We start from the raw sequence: 23,451 nt of genomic DNA, 5'->3' as shown, positions 1-23,451 counted from the left end.
AGTATGCGTGTGTGTGGGGGTGTGTGTGTGTGTGAGTATGTTCTATAGGTGGAAGGCAGGTTCAGTCAACAATTAGTTTGATGTTTTTTGGCGTGTTTATAGTCTGCAGTAACAATTTGTTGTGTCAATTTAAGAGGCTGCTGATCGAGCGCAGCTTATCCACTTTTTATTGTCCAATAAAATGCTACAATAAAATAAATTTGCATACTGGTGACAATACTTGGCCATGAAAAAAATTAGTAATTTTCAGACTTGATTTTGCTATGGAAAATTCCAAATAGACAGGTTTTCCGGCAACTAAATATTGATATGTTATAGAAAATTGTGTGAATAAGGTGAGCTTCCACTGCAGTCATTAAGATTGCATTAACATGAAATTAATTGACTTAACTGATTAGAAGCTCTTTAATTAATAGCAGTCAGGACTAACTCACTCGCCCTTATAGCTTCATGATTCATGGCTTTATTTTTTTACGGACACAGTCATCAATATTTAACTCCAGGTGCTAATGATTTTTGCTGTACGGCGGTTCTGCTGATTTTTTTCCCAATTATTGTTTGACTTGAATTCAGTAAAGCATCAGATAAAGTTAGTGTCAGCATTGTTTAATTCAGCGGGTTTCCATCTCTGTAAATTGAGCTTTGTGTCATTATGTAAGAATGAGCAGGTAGACTAAAACTGCTGAAGCTCGGGACAAGACCGATAATTTTAATGTCATTATAAAGGAAGTAGCAAATTAAATGTGTGGGTCTTTATTTAATATTTATGAGATTTTAATGACTTTTTCAATGAAATTTCAGGATATTTGTGATTTCTATGCATGCACAAAAGTGCTTTTTAAGATAAAACCACTTTTATGAGTTGACACCGTCTTTCTTTTGCAGGATATCAGACTGGCTGCTTTTTCACTGTGAATACCTCCAGCCGCTCCTTGAAGATTCAACATTTGGCTGTAAGTGTCCCACTAGCACAGATCCTCTCCATGCATGACTGATGAAACCTCTGTGTGGCACTCTTTTTGGCAACACTGTGCAGCATGCGAACCTAAAGGACGCGAGAGAAGTCGTGTGAGGGAGGGTTGAAGGGGTTATTCTTCACTTCATAGCAGTCCAGTGTCATTGCTGTGCCGTCCTCTTTATGAGGTCACACATCACTGCACATTGTTACAAGCCTCCATCCTCTGTGGAAAGAATATCATCCATCTTGGTCACTGCATAGACCTGGCCCGCCTTTCTGGCCTTACTGAGTGTCAACTAAAAGCATGGCCGGGGTGACTAACTCACCACGGTTGTGTGTCAGTGTGCATTTTTTTCTTTTGACAATCATATCAATATAATGCACTTCAATGAAAAGTGATTCTGTTGACTTTTTTCATCTCAACACTTTCTTTTCTTGTTTAGTATCTATTTATACATCCAACAGATTCATTTGTGATGCCCTTGAGTGCACAGAGCTGACTCACAGACGGAAGTGAGCAGTGGTCTCCCATGACAGCATTTGACCCTCTTCCCATATGCCGCCTTCTAATTTCCTAATTTGCTGTGGTCATATACAGTACGCCACAGGGAAACTGTGGCCCAAACAGAATTAGAAGATATTTTTGCCACTTTCATTTATATATATTGCTGAGGACAATCCATAATTACCCAAATTAAATCTGAAGCGTACTACATTGTACTTTTTTGTGATTCTCTAAATCCTTTGTAATGATTTGATAGCAATAACAGAATAAAAATGAATAATATTTTGGGATGCGAAAAGGTTCCATGAGGCATAAACAAAACAGCAGCAGTCATGGTTGGACATGTCATCGAGCACAGCGGGCAAATGATCGGCATATATTTAGGCTGAAGCCACGCTATTGAATTTCTTTTCTCCCTTTTCCACCCAAGAGACTGGCCCACAATTTAGAGGGACTGGCCCATTAATACATTTATAAAACTGAGCCATCAAGCGCAGGACAGAGTGAGCGGGAAAATAGTTAAAGACGTTTCAAAAAGCAATCATAAATGATCGTCTAAAGCTTTGCAATTTAAACATGCTTTAAGTAAGCGTCAAAACCAGTGTAAAAGTACAACACCACATGACTGCAGGAATATTAAGATGATAATGGTAATAATTTTTTCAATGGCTTGATTTCTACAATAATTTCGATGGATTGTCCCGAGCTTTACGAATATTTGGCAACATTAAAAATTTGGGATTGTTTCTATACTGCAGGGGTGTGTAATTCCACCCCATCTGCAGGTTGGGATGAGCCACCGTGTCAGAATTGAAATAAAATGGAAAAACTGTAGCAGTCTTGTATTGTCAACCGCATATTACCCCTGGACAGTTTGTACCTTGACTTACAAGTGCCCCAACCTGTGAGTTTTTGAAGTTATGAGCCGTTGCTTGGTTGATTTATTTATTTATTTTGCTTAGCCAGCTTCAGATAAACTACAAAGTGTAGGTCGTGGGCGTGCTGGAGCCAATCCCAGACATCTTCGGGCAATAGGTGGGGTACACACCGGACTTGTTGCTGGCCAATCACGTCGCAAAATAATGTCCAGAAAATGTTATGCATGATATTAAATAATAGAGAGAGACATTTCAGGCATTTGAGGATAAATAACATTATTACTAAAGCAAGAAACGCCGTTCTCTTTATTTTCCAACACCAAACCTCCAAACAACTCCCAACCAGTTAAGTACAATATATCATTTCACAATCTATTTTTATCTGATAGCATGACAAAATGGAACCAATCCAAATAAAAAAAAAAAACCATCATACTCACCAGAGATATTGATGCAGAGACTTCCTTTTTTTTTTTTGCTCCAGCCTGGCTGTGTAAAATAGCTATAACACTCATACAGTACGTGATGTTCTCAAAGGTGCAAAAAAAAAAAAAATCCTTGTCCAGGTTGAAACAAGTCAGTCAAAAATGGTGTCAGCCGACCTATCCTTACAAGGTTTCCAGTTTTTCTTGAAAAGTGAGCCTTGAAATGTAAATACATTTTTGGTGGGCATATTTATTTGAATCAATCAGAGGAGGAAGCATAGCAGATTATTTAGCTGAAACAATCAGAGAACAGAAAAATTGAGATGTCAAAGTGTTGAATTTAAATCTGATGGATTTAAATAGGAAACAGCCATTTCTGCTGTGTGTGTGCGTATGTGTGTGGGGGTGCGTGTGTGTGTGCTTGACATCGGCACTCTGGATTCTGAAGGCCTTGGGCAAATGTATTTACATCGCAACAGAGCAGCTGAAATTCTATTGAACAAAAAAAAAATGTACCCAGAAATGAATGGAGGCGACGCAACCAAGACAACATGTGTTGAATGAAGACAAAAGAACGTTGGAAATAAATTAGTACAATTTCACCTCAGCTGTAAATGTCTGATCGTGTTTGGGCCAACAGAGAAGACCTTGAAGGCCTTGACTGCATGCCATTGCTGTAGAGCGTCCAAAGTTGAGTCACCGCAGTAGAGGCTGATTAGTTTGGTCATTTTTGGACGGGCCACAACTTTAGCCCTTTTTCACTGCGCCTTTATTTTCTGTTTAAGTCGGATGAGTATGGAGGAAGACAAGTGCAATAATGAATATCATTCAAAAATCTCTGGGTAGATTTCAGTTTCCATATTAAGCATAGCTGCCGTGATGAAGTACATTCTTTGTAACCAAATTCCATAGCAGAGAGGTTTTCCATTCGCTATGCCGGATAAAAAAAATAGGCCATCAAAACCAAACAAAGTGCTGCATTGTTGCACCTTCTCATATCTTTAGCACCAGCACATGCAGAGAGCCACATCTAATCCACTATTGATATCTGGCTCACATAGTATTCACAAAAGATTTCCGGCAGCAACAATGCTCCACTGCTTCATATTTGGAGAATCAATCTTGAGAGTTGAGTCGATAAGAGTAGATTTGCTCGTCTGTCTGGGCATGTCTGCTCTGTATATTTTATCACAGCACAAATAATCTATTTTCTCTGCCATTCCACCGACTCTATTCTATTTTCAATTTATGTTTTGAGGGTTTAAGCGACATAAGCACCCTCTCATGCTGTTAAAACGCATCACAGGAGAAGTATATGATATTGTAATATTTTGTACACCGGCAAATGTCACGGCATTACTGCGGCTTCTGTTTGATGTGAGCGCCACGTGATTAGTCTTCACAACATATATGGCATATGAAATATGGATTCCAGCTTGCTCTGAACCACTGGAGGCTTGGCCTGCTTAGTTCAACGGGAGTTTTTCTTACTGCTCATACCATGAAATTACATACATGATTATAAGTGATACAGATCTATAGTGGGAACCTTCATACCAGTCATAACATGCAGTATCACTATGAATCTGTGAGTTAGGGTTATGTCTCCTGGGAAATACGTCACTGTGGATCTGGCTTGGGTTTACCCAGCATGCAGCTGGATGTTGCTTGGATCAATATACCGTAATCTTTCCCGGACAGACCTACCTGCTTTTGTTCAGGCTACAAGAGGGTAAATTGTTTTGCTCTGTGGAGGCAACTGCACAAACTCATATAACTGATTTACTAGCTTTCATACACTGAACAAAAATATATAGGCAGCACCTCTGTTTTTGCTTCCATTTTTCTCAAGCTGAATTCAGATACTTTTTCTCCGTACACAAAAGTAAAAATATTGCTCAAAAAGCAGTCTAAATCTATAAGTGAGCTCACCTCCTTTGCCAAGATAAAGCATCCATCTTTACAGGTGTTGCCACATCAAGGCGCTGATTTGTGATTGTGACCAATGGAATGTTGGTCCTGGTTGTGTAAAGATATATATTGGCAGGAAATAGAAGTTTCTCTCATGTACATGGATTCAGAGTATCCCAATCATGCTCTGAGTGTTAAGGTATACTTTGCAGCGACCACTGGAAAGTAGTAGCGGGACTCTTCAAACGCAGACACAGAAAGATATAATTTAACAAAGGTATTTATTATTACAAATGAAAAACAAAGTTACTTATATAGCTATATCAATTATTAAATGCAACACTGACAAAGACCAAACGAAGACCGCCGGTGGACGAACACACACCAGGAAAAGAAAACTGACGACGGAATAAAAAGCGCTTGCAAAAGGCAAGGAATACAGCGAACATAAATTGCTTACCGCAGAAGGGCAAGAGAAACCAATTAGAGCGAACGAGAACAAAAACGAGCAGAACCTTGCTGAAAACGGGGAAACACAAAAATACAAAATGCAAAAAGCAGGGCGAGGAGTCTATACAATTCAATACTTGGGATCATGAACGTGAGCGATGCAGGAGAATATTCCGACGCTGAGTAGTCAGCGTAGGAGGCTTATGTAGTGGCATAATCAATGGGTTGACGAGAGTCAGGTGTGCGCGTCTCTCCAGCCATGACGACATGAACCAGGAACGGGTGCTGGAGGGAACGCCCCCACTCAGCTGAGAAAACAAAACAAATAACATGGCATGACAGAACGGATCATGACACTTAGGCTAACATATCCGGTGAGTATGCTTGCCATGCAAGAACTGGGGTGTTTGAAGCTTCCAGGAATTTGTACAGATCCTTACAAAATGGAGGCGTGCATTATCACGCTGCAACTTGAGGTGGTGGTCGCAAATGACTTGAACCTATGGTTGTTGTCCATAACACTAAGCCTGCCCATACCAGAACCCCAACCTGGACCCCTTTGAGGACAAGCTCTGGTGGACATTACTGCCGTTAGCATGTAAATGACATGCTCCCTCTGAATTTGTGACATCTGTGGCATTGTGCTCTGTGATAAAAATGGAGTTTGGATTTTAGAGTAGCCTTTTTTTTTTGTGGGCAGAAAAAAATGATACCTATGATTTTATTTTATTTTTTTTTAACACTGGGTCATGGGGATTCAAATCCCAGTCTCAGGACTCTTCGTGCTATATGCCAATACCTTGGATGAGTGATACAAATAATGATAGAGCCATACCAGCTTGGTCATCGCCCGAGTCAACAAGGTCCGCGTCAGCTGTTGGGGAACCAGGCCACTCGGGTGAGAAATGGGCTACTGAAACTGGAGCAAGCAATTCCTACTAGATGATATTAACACAGCACTCCTAAGTATCCATACCAACAACATCATTGAGCCTAATCGACTCATTTATGAAGCAGAATCAGATATCCCACAGATACTTAGCTAGGAGAGGAACAATGGGAAGGGGCATGGGAGAACTGGAAGAGAGGGAAAGAGGCAAATGTCCAGGTGATCCAGACAGAAGGTAGCACCCTAACAGAGGAAAGAAAACTTGTGAAACTTAAGAGAGAACTGACCAAGAAATACAGCAAGATGGCCACAGATGAGGCACTTGAGACTGCCAATCAGACTCACAGCCTTAGCTGCTCACCTGAAGAGGTACATGAGAGTGGTAGAAAGGCCAGAAAAATAAACATGAGAATCTCCACCAACCCATCCCAGGTCTACTCTCAATGGCATGGTCGCAAGGCGCACGCAAGGCTGAGACAGAGCAATGCTAGAAGAGTGTCTGGATGAAAGAAGTGGCAATTGCCCAAGACTGTAAACCAACAAGCACCAACCTGTGCACTGCTTGGAATGACTGAGGAACCCTGCTCACACATGGATACTTGAGCGCTTGCAACTGTATAACATCAACAAGAGCCTAAGAATCTTCATCAGTACCTCAATGAAGCTGTGGAACAAAACTCTGGTGCCAACTCAAAGCCACTTGTGCACCATTGAATATCAAATGTGGCATGTTCAGGGAGATGCTCTATCCCTGCTGTTGTTCTGCACAGACATGAACCGACTCAGTCAGATCACAACCAAAAGTGACTTTGATTATTGGTTCAGGAGGAAACAATTATCAGCCACCCCCCTCGACATGGAAGACATCAAGCTGTATGCCCAGAACGAGCGTGACAATGACTCCCTGATTGACCTCACAAAGGACATACAGCAACGACATCGGAATAGCAAATGATGGGAAGATAATTTGTGATCACAACCAAAGGGATTGAAGGTTGCATAAAATATGTGCAGGAAAGCTACAAATACCGTGGGATAGCACAGGTAAATAAAAACCATGAGGAGGCAGCTCAGAGGGCGGCCACACCCCCAAATACCTGAGGAGAGTGAGGCAGATCCCGAACAATCAGCTGAAAGGCAAGAAAAAGATTCAGGCCATTAACACTTATGCACTGGCATAGTAGACCCCTACCATGGAAAATCACATTTGTACTCGGTGTGCAGCCCAGGTGCAGCCTCAGGGCAGGCAGGTGATTGAGATTGAGGTCGAGAGGCAAAATTGGGGGATTGAAACAAAGAAGAGATTGTGTGTAAAACGACAAGCACGATGGCTATCAAATCTTTGTGACCACTTTACATCATCTCAACATACAAGGATATGCTCTGATCACTTTATATTAGGTACTGTTTTCTTTTCCAGGTGCAGCGGGTCATAAAATTAAACTTTGATTTCAAATTCCTGGCAGATGTGATGCTTAGCTGTTTACATCTCCATTTTAGTTTTAGTTTCCATTGCCATTCAACATTAATCTGTTAAATATGTCGGAATACAAATGTAATACATTGATGCAATGTCCAGAAGAGATTATGCCAGTCTTGCACACATTAAAACTTGATAATCGCATTTTAATTGTGCGATAACTAACTTTGGGGAACAAACTGGCTTCATTTGACCAGTCCGATTTTTAAAATTTATACGAGGAGTCTGCATTTTCTGCCCTTTTCACAGAACTAGACATAAGTGGGCCGATGATCAATAATGCTAACAATGGATAGGGCTTCTCTTCATGTTTTTTTTTTTTTTTTTTGCGTTTGTGCCCTCAAATATGGGAAACTAAGCATTGTGGGTGAACTGACGTCTACAGTAATAGATGAATAGATGAAAGGCACTGATATCAGGACAAGAAAGCTCCTGAGGTTGTAGACAGATCGGCTAGTGGCCTACTGAGTGCCCAGGCCACTATCCAGGAGGAAACAACACACCTCCAATAATACATCAAGATGATGGCCCCCAGGGACAACCTGCTTAGTGAATGCCTAAGGCAACAGAATCCCAGTAAGGAGAAGAAGACAGATGGACTGTCATGGAAAGACATGCCCTGCATGGCATGTGCACCAACAAATTGAAGTGGCTGACTGTAAAAGCCTGGACTTAGAGACCGCACAGAGGCACGGTAGCCCAAGAATAGGCCCTAAACACAATCCCAGAAGAGGTCTACCACATCAGGACCCACCAGGACCCATGTTTAGGGTGTGCAAAAAAGCCCCAGAGACGGTGCAGTGTATCACAACAGGGTATAAGATGCTCGCAGGCAAGGCATACATGGAGCAACATAACCAGGTAGCAGGAATAGTGCAGTGGCACATCTGTACCAAATTTAGACGAGGGCACCCAGAATCAAGATGGCGGACACCTCCAAAGTGGTTGAAAACAACAAGGTCAAGGTCTTCCAGATGTCGACTGAAAAACTGGTGATAGCCAACCGGCCTGACATAGTAGTGGTGGATAAACCTCGGAGGACAGCAGCATATGGATGAAGGAATCCAAAATGAAAAAGAAACACCAAATGCTCGAAAAAGAATACCAGAGACTGAATGAAAAAATAGAGAAAACATGGAGAGTAAAAGAAACAGTGGCGCCAGTAGTGATCGAGAAATTGGGGGCAGTAACCCCTAAGTTGAGTGGATCGCCCTTGCAGATACCAGGAACAACATCGGACATCGCCCTGCAGAACAGTGCAATACTGGGAACAGATAAGATCCTGCACAGAACCCTCAAGCTCCCGGGCCTCTGGTAACGGACCTGAGATGGAAGGAGATATCACCCACAGACAAACAATTGGACTTTAGTTTTTATGTATTAATGTATAGCTTCAGACAACTTTTTTCTCTCTTCTCTCCATCAAACATAAATATCTCATTGATACCTGCCTCCTGCTCTTAGACATGCAATATAACATTTGGACCAGATACAAATTAGGTTCTTCGGTTTCCAGTAATATGTTAGGAAATTACAAAAAGCGTCCTCACTGTGTCTCACTGCCTTTTCATTCTAAATGATTGTGATTTTATTGATTTCTGGTCCAAGTGCCCATTTCTGGCCAATGAGCAAGATGAATCACTTAAGGAACAATGATAATTCTTGGAGACACACTGTTCCACCCAAAGGGCTCCAAAGTGTCTGGCTCAGTGTTGGTGTTAAGCTAATGAGTGTGTCACATCTTGTCATTAAGCCAGCAGATTTTTAGTAACATGTCCTGTCCACTGTAATGGGAAATAAGACAAGTGGGTTTTAGAAGCTTTTTGGTAATTGTGCATTGCTATTTTAGATTTTAATGCTAAAAAGACTCATAAGCCTTTTCCTTTTTCATAAGCAAAAGAGAAAATTACTGTAATGCGAGCTTGTCGTTTGAATACCTCCATATAAAAATGGTTTTTATATGCACCATTTACCCTGTTTATATTTGTACTGTGTTTGTGAGCTCAAACTCTGAAACTCTGATGACAGTGGGAGTGGTGCGTGTCCAAACAAACACATAATACAGATAAATGTATAAAGACAGCATGCAGCCAATGGATTCTGTGGGAAGCAGTCAACAAATGTCTTCTTGTCTTCATATTATTATCGCCAGGTCTCATTTTCAGTATGTGGTTTGTTTGAACTTCTTTGGATCCGCTCGTTTGTTGATGCTGGTGCAAGCCCATCAGCATTGAGAGCAGTGATGACGTTAAAGCAAGTAACACTCCGTCCGTGGTGCATGTGGATGCATTTGGATTGCCCGCACACATTGGACAGGGACACAGAGTGCTGCATAAAGCACCTTGTGAGCAGCATCGCAAATCAGCTGAGTACCGAGCACTCGAGTGGAGGGAGGGATGGAAAGAGAGTGCGGGGAAGGGAGGCGGGAGGAGTTGGAGTGGAGGGTTGGGGGTGGGGGATCCATGAAAGAGATAGAAAGAGGAGGAGGGGACTGAAAGAAACAGAGGTGGGGGTAGTCAGAAGATTGTGTGGGTGGGGGGGGACATGTAGTGGTGCAGTGGAAACAGTGCGAAGACGACTGCAGTTGCTGGTACTGATGGGAGAGCGGTCTGGGGACATTTATAAGGCATTTTATCATTAACCCTAAGTGCCTCTTTGGTGAATGGGATAGCCTGCTGTGGGGAACAGCAATACGGAATCACAGCATTGCTGGTAAGGGTGTGTTTTAACTCGCTTCTCAGCATATGCTTGAACACTTTCCTGCTCGTTGGGGGATGATAGGCTTTATCTTTGCATTTCCTACTTCATTCTACTCGTTTCTTGCCTATGCATGTGATGTAAACTTTACTCAAGGAGAGGGGATGGGGTCTCAATCGGGTTTAGCACACTTGATGGCCGACACGCCTCTTTCCCCAAGAGTGTCCTGCTGAGAGATGCTTCGCTTGACACAAAGAGAATTATAGCATCTCACAAAATCGCCTTGATGAGTGCGAAACAACACAAGTGCACCCAAAACTCACAATTCATCCCCACTGTATTTTGCCATTTGTAAGCAAAACACACAGCAGGGAATGTGCTACGACTCTTGTAAGTAGTCAGGAGGCTGACAGTTGTGCTGAAGAGGGGAGAACGAGAGGTAGGATTTTATAAAGTGCTGCAGGATGCTCTTTTTCCCCCACTGTCTCATGGGACATATAACACTGGCAGCACCGAGGTGACAGTACCAAGGACAAAGCCTATCTTGGGCTGCTTGTAATTCCACATTAGGCCCTTCATTAGAAGAGATTTTAGTGAATTTAATCCAAATTCAATGCAACATTAATCTCAAGTGCTATAAATAACTATGTAGTGTTATTGAGAGCCTGGAGGGTTGGAATGTGTGCGGTTGTGAAGCAAATATGGGTTCATTTCCACTGCCCCTTTAAAGATAATACTGTAACTTGACGTAAGATCTTTAAATGCTGTATAAACTACCGTGCGTTTGGTCTGTCCCCAGGGTGTCTTGTGCGCAAATGATGGGAGTCAGTCAATGGCCGGTATCTGGAGTGGTCACATGATCACTCACTTTCTGAAACATAGTAAAGAATCACGCAGAGGATCATATTTTGAGTTTATACAGCATATGTTTACCTCTGCAGTAGCATGGAGCAGAGGATCGTTTGACGCTGAGCTCTCTGGCTGTAAAACATTCAGGCAGGCTCATTAAGTGTGAACCGCAGGCTGCAGCATCCTGTGGCTCTCACACAGACAAATACTCTCCGAGTCTCTCATGCAAACCCAGAAAAATGAGGAGGCTTTGAAGTTCACCAATCTTATTTCTGTTTTCAATTGAATCCCGCCGAGAGGACAGCTGGAGCCCAAATGCTTAGCCTGCTCCATGAGTAAGAAAGAAAAGAAGCACAAGCTAAAATGATTCTATATACTCTATATTGTTTGGGTGTTTGAACCCTCATGGAAGCACTTGTCCAGATGTCGCTTGCTGATTTTTCCCCGACCTCTGTGATTGTTTGTTAGTCGCAATGCCAAATCACTTACGAGCCATTCAAAAATCAAAGTTTGACTTCCATGTGACAATTGGAGAGTTATTTTTCCAGATTCATGAGGAAGAAATTATCAGGCACTGCATAACACTAACCAGACCGGCCTGACGACTTGTCTCATGAAAGACATTCGTGGAAGCCAATTTGGGAACGGGATGACTATTTAACTGTTTAGGTTAGGCCAAACATTTCCAAATAATAATACACTGTGTAGGAACACGATGGCCACATTGAAGATTAGATTAAGTGTATGTGCGTGTGTTCATTACACTTGCATGGTTTTATGGAAAAGATGAAAATTCATGACATTATTTAGACCAGGGGTGGGCAAATTTTTTGATTGGCGGGCCACAATGGGTTTTAAAATTTGACACAGGGGCGGTACCAGGAGCAGATGGATGGAGTGTTTTGGTGACCTCACCTCATCTGAGAAAAATCATGACAACAATATATATGTCTTTGAAAAACCACAGTATTTAGAAAATAAAACATTAACAAGGTTTATTCATTTGATTTTTTTCGAGTTCGGCGGGCCGGATTAAAACGTTTAACGGGCCGCATGTGGCCCCCAGGCTGTAGTTTGCTCACGCCTGATAGACGTTCACCAGGACCTATTGTGAGGAAGGTGCACTGTACTGTGATAGACCTCCTACTCTGACTCTCTTTCTTCATCACCCCAATAACGGAATTTTCACTGCTTACCAAGAATCTTGACAGCCTCACCAGTGGATTTAGCCTGAAATGGGTCAGGCGAGGAACAACTAAAAATATAAACACAAACATGTCTAACCCGATGTTGTGTGTTGCTGTTGTGGGTGTGTGTGTATTAAAGTGGGTTTCCCATAGCAAGAAATATTTTCTAAAGTAAGTCTTATTCGCCTTGTAGCCGGACTTAGAACACTTTGTCACCTTTCGGAGGCACTTGACGCATATTCGGTATGTATTTGTTTTTCATGATTGTGACATTATGCAAAGCGGTCACGGCTTGAGCATAAAGATGAAGACTAGGGATGCGTACGGGAATACGCTCAAAGCATTGGCGAGGTTGACGTTCCCATTGCATTTGATGTGGAATTTAAGTAGTAATTTGTTCATTTATCAACCAATTTCTCTAAACGTCAAAGCATGTGCTACCATTACATAATATTTTTGGGGAAAAAAGTTGTTTTTCTTGCCGCCCACGCACATCAAATGCAATGTTTCTTTATAACATGTTCAATCTCTTTGGTTTGTCTGTACAAAAACTTCAAAAAACACTTTTTGTATCGTCTTGTCATCTGTACTGGTTGCCTGGCAACTGCTCAAGGCCAGAAATAGTAGCTCCCCCAAACTTTATACAGTATTATGAAAAAGGGAGATATATATTTTTTTTTGAATTGTGAGCTTGATAAGTTTTACATCATCTTCACTCACTTAAAGTCTGGCAACGATGTGTTTTCTTTTTAATGAATGGATTATTCATAGTAGTCTGGGACTTCCATTGCACGGTCACTCTTTCCATATCGTTGTTCTTCACGTGGCCCATCTGCAGTGCTGCAGTGTCCCTGTCCTTGCTCACATTTTTACATGCAGATTGGTTCACTATATCAGTGACAGAATAATTAATCGACCTATCAGGGGACAGAGAGAGGGGTTGCGCTGAGGGCCAGGGGGAGGATGTATGGCAACTGGTTGTAAATGATCCCAACATCTCCTCATTCAGCATTCAAGCCCCGGCACCTCCCATACCCATTTTCAAGAATCCCTCTTGACAATAGCTGAGTCACATTGAGCTGCAGGTGAGTGTAAGCGTTGTTTTATCTGCACTCGCACGTTGGTAAATAAGCCTCTCCGGACCACCCTTTGGGTCAGCACACAGCAAGATATACGAGGCGAGGTGTTCCTCTAACGCTCTCCAGTGAGGTGATATGCAAGACACCTTTGTGACATCCTTATCTCGACTGCTGCCCTCAAATCAGTGCTGGCACTGGCAGGGTTTCCTGAACTAATTGCATTATGTTGACACAGCTGCCACACTGAATCATGCTCACAATCTTTTCTTGTGGATTGTTGTTCTTTTTTTGTTCTCTGTGCCTGCATCTTGAACGGACAGTGTTTCTGCAACCCTGAGGGAATTATGGGGGCGTGATGCCCAAGTAGATTCCTCACCCCGAATGGTTGCATAAGCAACTCTGCTGACTCTGTTGCCGAGAACCAAAGAGCACAGTCATGAACAAAATCAGCATGTTCATTCTGGATAAGCTGCCACCAGAAAGTGAGATAAATTACATTGCTGCAAGACTAAAAGCAACACAAATCCCAAAATATTTTGACTTGAATTCTACCGGGGTCTCTAACAAGCCACAATATAGTTGACATCTTTTTATTTATTTTTACAGCACAACATATTGCAGAGAGGATAAAATGAGATGGCCACACACGTTTCTATGTAGATTAGAATAAGAATAAAATAAATTGTGTTGTGAATGCAGGTAAACTATTCAGTATGCCACAGTTGAACAGTCAGTTCTGCAGGGCTGGTGGAGTTTCAGGTTGTTTAGTTTCAAAACGATTTTCCTCAGTACATGTATTATGGAGTTAATTAATAATGCTCACAAATTCCATTATAAAACTTGTATTAATTGGAACAGAAAATGTTTTAAGTAACACTGTGTTGTCATGTACGTAATGTGAAATTGAGCACTGAATAATAACACGACACTAAAATAGAGAGATAATAGTCATGTAATGCACTGTAGAGGGAATAGAAATGTTTGCAGTGATCCCGTGTAACTGTCATTAGTAAAAATAAATGTGAAAATGTAATTAAAATTCAATTAATTTCCTTGCTCATACTTCCCCAAGCCTCCAGATGTGGTCCCAGGTTGCCATATTTCTTATTATTTATATTAGTCCCGATTAATTTACCTCTGCAAATTCATTTACACTCTTAAGCGGTGGGCTCGCAAAATGAAAGAAAGAATGATTGATTGAAAGCTAAACACATGTTTGGAGTTAATCATTTTGGATGCAGTCCTTGTATATCATGAAATGTGGTGACATCACACATGACGACGTGTAACCCCCGATTACTTAAAGATAGTGTTAGTTTGATATTTAATAAATTGGACCAGACTCTAGATTCTCGAAGGCTACAATAGTGATAATTGATAGGTGTGTGAATGAAATAGCTGGAGGCAGAAATGAGCAACAACAATAACTGTATTAACATGGAAAACAAAACAACTATTTACAAATTCACAGCCGGCATCATATACATAAAATAAATCACAAATCCCAAAAATTAGAAATAATAATCCCAAAGTCCTACTGAGCTCAGTAATATTTTGTTTAAGTCAGTCAATGTTCTTTCCGGTAGTCTTGGGGAAAAAAGTCTTGTCGTGGTGGTAATTAGGTGTGTTACCACGTGATGTTCACAAAGAAGTTGGTGAAGACTGTGGTTCCTTTATCGCAGATGTGGTTCTGGGCTCAGGCTCGCCATCTCCATCAAAGGAGAATCCATTCAGTTTCGGATCTTGGTTTAATGCCAAGACAAAAAACCCAGCCAAGACGACGTTCAAGTACGAACACGGTCGATTTGTCACAGACCCTCAGTTCTCACTGGTATCCACACGAACGGCACATTAGCATTAGATATCGTCACGCAACCTTTCAGTTGGGCATCCAAGCGGAAAAGAACGATATACACAGCTAATCTCGAGATAGCATCTCGAGAAGGCGGGACAACTTGACTTTGACGAATCAGAAAGTCATAATCAGATGAATGACACTCCAAACAGGAAATCAAGTAGACGAGAGATGTACACTTCCTCTTAACAAAATAATGTTTTTTCAAAATAAAATGGCGTTTTCTCTACTGGGTTACACCCTCCCCTGTAAAATACCATGCATGTCCCGATGCATGTTTTGCAAATGTTGTTCATTTGGATTATTTAGGGCGTCGGTGAAAGCAGAAGTTAAACCGTGAAATAAAGACTTTACAACTGTCACTAGGGGATTCCCTAAATTAGGATAGTCTAATCTCATTGGCGGTCTTCTATCTCTCTCTGATCGCCTCAATGGTTGAGTGGTCACAGGACCATCATAGTCCAGTTTCTTGGATAAGTCAATAGTTTGTTCCTCAACTGAATCCTCAGGAGTACTTGCAGGTGATTTGGATTCCTCAGGTATGTCAGGAGTCAGAGGGGAATTTCCACTTTCAACTTCACTGTTGATAGCATCTGGAACATTTTCCAAAGTTTCATCCCCATCTCCATTTCCGTTATCCAGGTTCTCAGTTCCAATGTTTTCAGGAAAGTTTCTGTCCAATGTTGGTGTTGTATCCAAGGATTTTGTTGCATCTGGGGTTGTCGTATAGTCACGCACAGTGGTAAATCTGGCAATCTCCTGGCATTGGGAATCATCAATCCATGGAATCATAACATCGTTGTCAGGTTGATCAGATTCATCAGCATCAGGAATTTCTGTTGCAGTCGTTAGGCGGGTTTTTGGACGACTAACGGGTGTCGGTTCAGGTCGGTCTGCTGTGGCAACAGGAAGAAAACTGCACGGAAGCAAAAGGTCTCTGTGTAGGGTTCGTAAAGGACCTTGCTTCGACTCTGGTTTGACTGTGTAAACCGGTAAGTTCCCTGCTCGTTTCACAACAACATGAATGTCAGTTTCCCATTTATCTGCAAGCTTATGCTTGCCACGCAGTCGCACGTTTCTCACCAAAACCCTGTCCCCGATTTCAAGTTCAGAGACAGAGATTTTACGATCAAATCTGGCCTTGTTTTTATCTGCTACTTTTTGTGCATTTCTTGAAGCTATCTTGTAACTTTCTTCCAGTCGTGTTTTGAGACTTTGAATGTATTGTGAATGGGATATCTTCTGATCTTTGGTCAAGGGTAGTCCAAATGCAAGATCGACTGGCAATCTGGGTTTCCTACCAAACATCAATTCATATGGACTATATCCTGTCACATCATTGCGCGTGCAATTGTATGCGTGCACCAAGGGCATAACATACTCTTTCCAATGGGATTTTTGTTTGTCTTCAAGAGTTCCCAGCATACTGAGTAACGTTCGATTAAATCTTTCAACGGGATTACCCCGTGGGTGGTACGGAGTAGTCCGTATCTTCTTTATGCCAGAAATTTCACACAATTCTTTGATAAGTTTTGCCTCAAAATCAGGACCCTGATCACTATGAAGACGTTCAGGTATGCCATAGTGAACAATAAACTGGTCCCACAAGCACTTGGCGACGGTTTTGGACTTTTGATTTGGTGTTGGCACGGCAAGGGCAAATTTAGTAAAATGATCGGTCATCACAAGAATGTTACTTGTGTTACTGCTGTCCGGCTCTAGACTGAGGAAGTCCATGCAAACCAACTCTAACGGTCGCATGGTGGCGATGTTGACCAAAGGAGCTGCTCTTTCAGGAGGACTTTTTCTACGGATACAGCGATCACATGTTTTTATTTTGTGCTCAACATCTGTTGCCATCCGAGGCCAATAGAATCGGCTTCTGATCAGATCAAGGGTTCTGTCAATACCCAAGTGGCCCATATCATTGTGTAAACTCTGAAGTGCAGATGATCTGAGTTCTTCAGGAAGAACAAGTTGATAAGTCACTTGGTCTCCATCTCGTCGTTTTCTGTATAACACGTCGTCATGCAATTCCAATTTATTTAGTTCTCTGAGTAAGAGAGGAAGATCCGGTAATTCCCTCCGGGAGGTTGGAGGGGGTGTTTGACCAAATTCGATCTGCGCAATCACTTGACTGATCGTTGAGTCAGCTCTTTGTCGGTCTTTAATTTCAGAGGTGGACAAAGCAGGAAGTGTTGGCAGACCATGTAATTCTTCAGAACTGTAGGCGTCAGGGATTGCACTTGCTGAGATGGTAAATGTCTCCACAAGTGTGACATCACCGTAGTTATTGGGGTTCTTGGCTTTAATGAGATGGTTCTGACAAATTGCTTGCATAACTTCTGTATCAACAAGCTCTGACATGTCGTTGTCGGCTAAATGACGTTCGACAAACTGGCTCACTCGTTCTTGCTCTTTCCTTGACTGTGCATCATTGACAAGATCTCCATGAGGACGTCGGGAAAGTCCATCAGCATCACAATTCTGTTTGCCTGCTCTATACTGCAGTTTAAAGTTGTAGTTTGACAAAGCAGCAAGCCATCTGTATCCCGTTGCATCTAATTTAGCAGCGGTTAATATATATGTGAGTGGATTACTATCCGTCACCACAGTAAAGTTACCACCATACAAATAATCGTGAAACTTTTCTGTCACTGACCACTTGAGCGCTAAAAACTCTAACTTATGAGCTGGATAGCGTGCTTCACTTCTGGACAACCCTCGACTGGCAAATGCTATGGCCCGAAGCCGACCTTCCTGCTCTTGATAGAGTGCTGCTCCTAAGCCTGTCGTACTGGCGTCGGTATGAAGCAAATAAGGTAGCTTTGGGTCTGCAAAACCTAAGATCGGGGTTGTTGTTAGCTTTTCAATGATGGAATCAAAAGCTCTTTGACAGTCAGGTGTCCATCGGCTGGCAAATGGCAGTTTGGGATCATAATAGGTATGATTTGATTCTTTTTCTTTGGACTTTTTGCTGAATGGTGGGTATCCTCGTGTCAGGTCATTAAGTGGGCGCACTATAGATGAGTATCCCTTTATGAAACGTCTATAGTAGCCAGAAAATCCTAAAAAGGACCTCAACTCTTTGAGGTTTGTGGGTCTTGGCCAGGTTTTTAAGGCCTGAATCTTCTCGGGATCTGTTTCAACACCATTCTCTGAGATTACATGACCAAGGTAACGCACTGTTGTTTGGCAAAATTTGCATTTTTCGGATGATAATTTCAGTCCATACTCTTTCAGACGTTGAAGTACTCGCATGAGACGTCGTTCATGTTCCTCAAGAGTACTTGAAAAGATGATTAAATCATCCAAAAATACAAGTACTTCCTTCAAGTTCATGTCACCAACACAACGTTCCATTAATCGTTGAAAGGTGCTTGGTGCGTTGGTTACACCTTGGGGCATCCGGTTAAATTCCCAGAACCCAAGTGGAGTGACAAATGCGGTTTTCTCTTTGTCTGCTTCTTCAACTTCAATCTGGTAATAACCAGATTTGAGATCAAGGACTGTAAACCATTTGGATCCCGAAAGCGCTGAGAAGGTCTCCTCCAGGTTTGGAAGGGCATATGAGTCCTTAACTGTTTGCAAGTTAAGTTTGCGGAAGTCTATACATAGACGGACGTCATTGTTCCGCTTCCTCACCACGACAATCGGAGAGGAGTAGGGTGACTGTGACTCTCTTATCACACCGGCAGAAAGCAGTTCTTGAAGGTGTTTACGGACTGCTTCCAGATCTTGGGGGTGAATGGGGCGTGCACGATGCTTAAAGGGAGTTGGATCAAGAAGTTTGATGGAGTGTTTCACTTTACTAGTACACCCAAAATCAAGGTCATGGTGAGCAAATACCTCTGGAATATCAGAGAGTTGTTTGGTTATTCTCTCCTTCCAATTCTGGGGTATTGGGGAATCTCCAAAGTTGAAAGTCAGAGACGCCTCTTTGTTCATGGGTGGCTCTGTCGAATTTGTGACATTATGCTGCGAGACAACACAACGGAACGCTCCAAGCTCTCCGATCACGCAGGTAGATGGAATGGTCACATCTTGGTCTGTCTCGTTGGTGATCACAACAGGAACTTTGTATGGAGCTCGGGAAGAAAGAGTTATCAGACAACTCTTCACACAAAGGCCACCTGGTAGGGAAGATTGAGTTGGATGTTCAATTATAGCGCATGAATCAACTGATGTGCAGTGAACATTAGCAGATCCCTCCAGGACGACACAGCGACCAGCTGGGACAACAGCAGTTGTTTTTCCTGCCAGGGTGACAAACCCAATGTTGCCATCTTTGTGTTGTATGTGTCTGATTTCAAGAGTCTTCAGAAGTGCTCTGAACCCATAAGGAACAGGTAGGTGCTCAATAGTCTTGACGTCTAAATAAATCTCATAAAGAACATCAAGAACATTCATTCCAACTAACAATGGTGTCTGACTATTTGGGTGTATATCCGGAACAACTAGAGCTAACGTTGGTATATCAATCACTGTCCCTAAAATATCTTTTGGAAAGGTAACAGTCATTTCTATGTAACCTAAATAAGGTACAGGCTGTCCTGCAGCGCCCTCTACCTCTAAAAGGTCATAGAGTGGATTAAGGGTTTGTTCCGGAAGGTTCTGTTTGAAAAACGACTCTGTGACTGTGGTCACTTGTGATCCAGAATCAAGAAGACAGTTAACATTAACACCTGAAATGCTAACGGTAGCGGTACATTTTGAACCAACTAGGCCTTTTGGCAAGCTGCATTTTTGCTGCTTAGCCAAAGACTGTTTAAGGTTAGCGTTGTGCTTTTCTTTCGTGGGACGTGATTGTCTGGCAACAGTCTCCATTTGCCCCTCAACAGAGACTGTACTTAGTTTAAATGTGCAGTAGTAGCTGACGGGTTTTCAGCTTCCCACTTCCTTTGTTTTTCTTTAAAAATTTTCCGCTTCTCTGCCACTAAAGCGGCATTTGGTTCATTTTCACAGGTTGGCTTTATGTGGCCATCTTCACCACATTGGAAACAATACCACGGTTTAGGTGCTTTCGTTTGAGTATTGTTGGTTTGTCCAATGGGTTCTTTTGTATTCACTTTCAGTTTTAGTTTCTCTTGTTTCGGTTCGGGTACATTCTTTGCATTTCGAGATTTTCTTTTCTGTGTTTTGGCAGTTAGCTTCACCAGCTGACTCTGGATTTCTGCAACTTGGCTTGAAAGTTCTTTTGTAATTGAATTCAGAGTAGCAATGTTGCTATCATTTTCAGTGGCGGGTTCGGCTATTTGCACATGAGAAGTCACCTTTTGCTTTGCACTTCCCAGATGCTGTCTCATTCGCATAGTTTTGGTAGCATGTTGATCTTCTTCGGTGCGCAACAAGAACAATAGGTCAGCAAACGTTGGGGGATTTGTTCTCTTTCGTTTTAACTGGAGGTCTATTAAAAGGGAATTATCCCAACAACCTCGACAAAACTGTGTGAGTAGCAGTCTTTCAAAATCATCGCTAGCAGCACCACCCCGTTTTACAGTGAGCGTCAAAGCTCCTTGTAGGCGTTGCAAATATGAGGATGGTTTCTCTCCAGTATCTTGATATGTGTCAAGAAACTTAGCGAATAGTTCTCCTCCATCTTGTACTGTTCCGAATGCTGAATCCAACAACTGGAGGTATTCAGCAGGTGAGCTGTTGAGGTTCAGGTGCTTTATGACATCAGCAGCAGGGGGTAGAAGACTCTCAATGATTTTCCGGGTCTGTTGCTGTTGCGACACTGATGGATCAGTCATGACTAGTTCTACACTAGAGCGCCAAGTATCATAATCTGGCTCATAATTAGGACGAGGATCCTTTCCTGAAAAAGCTCTAAGCTTCTGTGAGAATTGTGGCCCTGAAAAGTCATCTCTTTTTACTATGTGTTCAACTACAACACGTTGAACTTCTGGGGGATTTAAATCTTGTTCTGAAATTGTTGGCTTGCAAAGTGATCGGTTAGTAACGGTCTGCCGTGCACCTCCAATGTTACTCTCAACTACCGAGGGCTGTGGTTCTACTGACAGAGTTACAGGCGGATTGTCAGGTAAATCATTTTGTTCGAATGGTTCTGGAAGATCTCTAATTGAATCGTTTATCTCTGACATCATGTCTTTCAGGACTTCTGCATAGTCTCTACCACTCATCTTGGCAAGGTTTTGAATATCACTAAGATATGCTTTCGTTGTGTTTTTCCCAATACTTTGTGTATAAACACTCGCAAGAGACTGTATCTTCGAGCTAACCCCGCTGTCCGATACATGTATCAATGGCAAAGGATCAATAGAGTCGACAGCGGCTCCTGAGTTGTATTCCACAATTACGCTACCGCAATACTTGGAATTAACATCATCTACTTTTATGGCTCTTGCAATTGACCCATATTGTTTAAGGAATTCCACCACCTCATCACATTGCTCATCTCCAGCTATTCCAATGACAATCACCGAGTTTGGAATTTTAACAGATTGCTGTTCAATAATATCCATTTGAAAATATATTCGAGCTTATGTATTACGAGAAAATACTCCTGGCTGGCTCGCCAAAACTTACTGTAACCCCCGATTACTTAAAGATAGTGTTAGTTTGATATTTAATAAATTGGACCAGACTCTAGATTCTCGAAGGCTACAATAGTGATAATTGATAGGTGTGTGAATGAAATAGCTGGAGGCAGAAATGAGCAACAACAATAACTGTATTAACATGGAAAACAAAACAACTATTTACAAATTCACAGCCGGCATCATATACATAAAATAAATCACAAATCCCAAAAATTAGAAATAATAATCCCAAAGTCCTACTGAGCTCAGTAATATTTTGTTTAAGTCAGTCAATGTTCTTTCCGGTAGTCTTGGGGAAAAAAGTCTTGTCGTGGTGGTAATTAGGTGTGTTACCACGTGATGTTCACAAAGAAGTTGGTGAAGACTGTGGTTCCTTTATCGCAGATGTGGTTCTGGGCTCAGGCTCGCCATCTCCATCAAAGGAGAATCCATTCAGTTTCGGATCTTGGTTTAATGCCAAGACAAAAAACCCAGCCAAGACGACGTTCAAGTACGAACACGGTCGATTTGTCACAGACCCTCAGTTCTCACTGGTATCCACACGAACGGCACATTAGCATTAGATATCGTCACGCAACCTTTCAGTTGGGCATCCAAGCGGAAAAGAACGATATACACAGCTAATCTCGAGATAGCATCTCGAGAAGGCGGGACAACTTGACTTTGACGAATCAGAAAGTCATAATCAGATGAATGACACTCCAAACAGGAAATCAAGTAGACGAGAGATGTACACTTCCTCTTAACAAAATAATGTTTTTTCAAAATAAAATGGCGTTTTCTCTACTGGGTTACAGACGCTTCAGCGTCTGGTTTCCATACAACTAAAAGACTAAAAGTGCTTTCGGATTTCAAGAGTTAATTTGTCACATTGCGGTAATTAGCGTAGTGTGACATCAGTAGTCATTTCTTTATAGCTCTAGAACTAAGACTGGGACAGGATTTCTTTGCACCTAGTGCTATTTAGAATTTGCCAAATCTTTTGTTGGTTCTTGGCTATCTGTATTGAATCAACAAAACAGGGAGAAATTTGTAACTCCAGAAGAATCCCTTGCATAAATATGTCTGTGTTGCAACATTCATACAATTCCATCTGTAGGACTGAACTTTTGACATATTGTGATTATTGTTCAGAAATGTAGTGCAAAACAGCAATTTCATGGATAATCAGATATGAAGCGCTTAAGGCGGCTTTCTATCTGAAATGTAAAATGTGAAATACTCAAAAGATACTACGCAGTTCAATGTTGACGTAGTCTAAATATTTGCAGTCTCTCAAGATTTAATAAATGCTGATGATAGAAGCAATGGAGCATTACTTTTTGAGAGAGTGGAGCTTCCATATTCCATTTGAATGCACTCTGCTCAGACCACGATTCTCACATTATCTCAACTTTCAGTGGTAAATAAGCAATGCAGCCATCAGTATCTCCCTGTAATCATATTAGAACTTGGCAAAATGAAACCATTGCGACTTTGGGAGTTCTGAGCCCATTTCAGTTGGAGTGCATTACGATAGAGAAGTTGCACGAGTTCAGGAACAAAGCTGCATATGATCTGTAATTGAAACAAAGTAACTGTCTCAACTCTGTCTTCTTGATTGGATCAATACTGTCTGAGATAGATCTAAAGAGGGGTTTACACACACTGATAATCAGACAGAAATGTAGCATTTCCTCCCTTTTCAATCAACGTTAGCAATGGCCTAATTCTTCAAGAGCTCTA

At 41.8% G+C, this 23,451-nt stretch overlaps 1 protein-coding gene across 5 annotated transcripts in view; it reads left to right on the top strand.

Annotated features, from left to right (window-relative positions):
• LOC148340658 (synaptotagmin-2-like) overlaps window positions 1-23,451 on the top strand; it is an 80,282-nt gene that overhangs the window by 24,792 nt on the left and 32,039 nt on the right. For 2 of the 5 annotated variants that reach the window (XM_088289754.1, XM_088289749.1), the window contains exon 3: window positions 886-953. The exons of 2 other annotated variants lie outside the window; for them this stretch is intronic. The gene's annotated coding sequence lies outside the window, so the exon portion shown is untranslated. Of the gene's footprint in view, window positions 1-885; window positions 954-10,041; window positions 10,209-23,451 lie in introns of those variants that run through there. One more of the 5 variants, XM_088289752.1, reaches the window with a different exon arrangement.

Source organism: Idiotropiscis lumnitzeri, chromosome 3 (assembly GCF_059441095.1).
Source record: "Idiotropiscis lumnitzeri isolate Australia: NSW breed Sydney's pygmy pipehorse chromosome 3, RoL_Ilum_1.0, whole genome shotgun sequence".
NCBI classification, from domain to species: domain Eukaryota; kingdom Metazoa; phylum Chordata; class Actinopteri; order Syngnathiformes; family Syngnathidae; genus Idiotropiscis; species Idiotropiscis lumnitzeri.
Note: the sequence above shows the minus strand (reverse complement) of the source record. Positions and strands in the feature narration are given on the sequence as shown.